The sequence below is a fragment of the Sturnira hondurensis genome, unplaced genomic scaffold (genome assembly GCF_014824575.4).
Source record: "Sturnira hondurensis isolate 20B ecotype Veracruz unplaced genomic scaffold, ASM1482457v3 Scaffold0008640, whole genome shotgun sequence".
NCBI classification, from domain to species: domain Eukaryota; kingdom Metazoa; phylum Chordata; class Mammalia; order Chiroptera; family Phyllostomidae; genus Sturnira; species Sturnira hondurensis.
Window position 1 is genome coordinate 14,620,830 of NW_028081271.1, and position 3,184 is coordinate 14,624,013.

Sequence of the window (3,184 nt, forward strand, 5' to 3'; positions counted from 1 at the left end):
TGCGGGAATGATAAAAATCGGAAATATCAGAGTTCAAGCAGCAGTTTCACCTTCAGAAGAAAGATGCAAACACGTATCACAGCAAGTGACAAAATCGGTGGCAGCCAGGAGTCTCGGTCTGGGGAGAGCTGTGGAGATGCTGAATGGGACATAGAATTCCTAGAGGCAAGGCAGATAGGCTGCCAACAAGGATATAATTTACACAACCGGAGTAAACCGAGGATAGATAATCAGAAAGCTGAAGGCAATTGTACCAACAAAAGTCATGATCCCTGGCTTGGTTTTCAGATGTAGGTCTGTTCTCAGACGTGAGACCTATTGATTGAAGGAGAGAGAGCCTGTGACCCTGTAAGGAGGGATCCTGCAATATCATGTTACATTTAGTCAATAGTTATTCTCTAAATCTTTCCCCAAATGGACCTGCAGAAGTTTACTAGGACAACTTGTATGGAGAAAGAGCAAATACTCAGATTTTAAAGGATTGCTTGTTTGCTTCTGCTTCCCTAAAAATGTTTCATATTTGTCCAGGTGTGGTGGTCTCTCAGGTCCATCATATGTTGAACTAGGCTTCTTTCCATTTTCAGTACTGGGCAGACCCTTCGCTGTTCTGTCTGTGCACAGTTTCGCTGCTAACACTTGGGGTCAGGGGTAAAACTCTGTGTGGGGGCATGACCCGCTGAGGTCAGACAGAAGCTTTGAGAACTCTGTCTGCAGGAGTCACTCTGTGGCAAAGGCTCTCTTGGTGGTACTTCGGAAGGCCTGTCTTCATCACAGTAGGTTCTGGAAGTCACCTCTGTCCACCACCTTCGGTAATCTGTTTTCACAGGTCTAGGAAGTTTGGGGACCTTGGGGAGGACCTCGGGTTTTGCTTCATTGGAGTTTGGAGGAGCTCTGTATAGGGGCTGGATATCTGTATGGCTGGCTTGTTAAATGACTCAGCTGGTCGTGAGACCTTCTTAATCTTCAGTGGTTTTGAGTTGAGGGGGGTCTGAATGCTGCCCACCAACCTTTTGGTCAGATGCCTGGCTGAGATCCATGACAAACAGCTGGGGTGTCAAAACAGAGAGTTGATGTGTTCATACCCATAGATGCTTCACCTTCCAGGAACGCTGCACTTGAACCCAGGTGTGCAGTCTTCCAAAAGCAAGTCCGTGCTGGAGTAGATGAAAAATTGCACTGCACAGTTGTGTCTTCCAGAGAGGGGCAGCAGGGGAAGGGGTCTGGAGCCTCCTCGTGGAGTGCCGGGCAGTGGAATGGGGACTGGCTGTTCTTCACGGGTGTCAGTGGAGGCGGGACTACACGGCCAGCCCATTTACAGAGAGCTTCTTTTTTTTTTTAAGATTTTATTTATTTATCTTAGAGGGGAAGGGAAGGAGAGAGAGAGAGAGAGGAAGAGAGAGAGAGAAATATCAATGTATGGTTGCCTCTCGTGCGTCCCCCGCCAGGAACCGGGAACTGGCCTGCAACCCAGGCATGTGCCCTGACCGAGATCGTGTGGTTCGCAGGCCCACACTGAATCCACTGAGCTACACCAGCCAGGGCCTACAGAGAGCTTCTTAAAACCACGAACTGCCCTGGCTGTTGTGGCTCAGTAGACTGAGCATCAGCCTGCAAACCAAAGGGTCGCCAGTTCTATTCCAAGTCAGGGCACATGCTTGGGTTGCAGGCAGGTCCCCAGTATGGGGCAAGAGAGAGGTAACCACACATTGGTGTTTCTCTCCCTTTCTTTTTCTCTCCCTTCCCCTCTGTCTGACAATAAATAAATAAAATAATAAAAACCAAAACAAAACACTGACAACTTGATCCTTGTCATAGGGTCCCAAGTTTTCACTTGGGGGAAAGACAAGTGGGGGCAGGCTGGACTTCTGAGCCGGTGGTACGGGGTAAAGCAGTGGCCATACGTCAGAGCAAATCCCCGGGTGCACCCAAGAGATATCAGGTGCACCTGATTGGTAGCCTTCACACTGCAGGCCATGGTTAGTGGGTCAGTGTTTAAAAAGTTATTTTCAAACTCCCTGCAAGTACCCCAGCAGGTGTTCCAAGTTCCCCATGGCCTGGCCATCATGCACAAACCCTTGAATCTCCTGGGCAGCAACTGCTGCGGTGGACATTGTGTCTCACCCTAGGACTTTGGCAGCTGGCCAGCAGGTATAGGTCCCCAGCAGAGCCTCAGTTGCCCCACCCACCCTCCCTGGCATGTCTGTCCAGGCTGGCTCAGCGCCAAGGGCTGGGGGCCAGGATGCTGTGCAAACACTTAGCTAGGCAGAGCCACCTGCTCCCTCCCTCCGAGCTCCTCGCTGTCGCTCAGCTGCCTTGCTCTGTTTTCTAAAGGTGGGAATTTTAGGGGCGGTCTCAGGGGAGGATCTCAAAAGCATATTCATCAGCTTTCCAGGTGTGTTTTTAATATACTAATTCATAAAAAATGAGCGTTTAGCGGGGTCAGCCCCATTCTCTGGTCAGTTTCACCTTCCAGGAATATCACAGAAGGGGGACCTGGGAGGTTGGTCGGTCTGCCCAGTCTGGAGTGTGTAAACCCTCCGTGTCTTGGGTTAGCGGAGGTAAGCCCTGTCGATTTATTGGTTGGCGGTAAATGGCTCCGCTGTTTAACTCCCTGTCTCAGTTTCCCCATTCCACTTGCCCAGGGAAAGGAATCTTCCTAGCTTCTGACTATTCCGCCCCACTAATTCCCATCCCATTGAAGTGGGGAGTGCTGTTGTAACAAACACCTGGCATGGGTGACACCGGCCGAGCAGTGTGGTGGGGAGAAAACTGATCACGCGCGGCGACACTGGTGTTCCTTCTCAGGCAGTGACGATGTTTTGGGTAGAACCTTCGGTCCGAGAAAACCTGGAGTCAGATCTCATGCCTCCTGAGCCTGCAGCTCCAGGGCACAAGGCTGAAAAGCAGTATTTCAGGAATGTGCATGGGTTGTTGCTGGCTGCCATTAGCAAGAAGATATTGTAAGAAAGACATGAGTCCAGGAAGAAGCCGGCTGGTTTGGAAGGGGATATGGAAGGGAAAAGAGAAAGCCCAGAAATGAAAGGCCTTACAGGGCTGGAAACATTTTACTCTACTGGACTTCAGAACAGTCAGAGATAAGACAGAATGTTTCGAGTACCTGAGACCATTAAAAATCAGCCTTAGGTAAAAATTCTTTCAGGAATAGCCATCATTTGCATATCTA

General features: G+C 49.9%; 1 pseudogene; it reads right to left on the minus strand.

Moving 5' to 3' along the window:
* Positions 1–384: 384 nt before the first annotated feature.
* On the minus strand, positions 385–1,975 carry LOC118993031 (ERBB receptor feedback inhibitor 1-like; annotated as a pseudogene).
* Between the last annotated feature and the right edge of the window lie 1,209 nt (positions 1,976–3,184).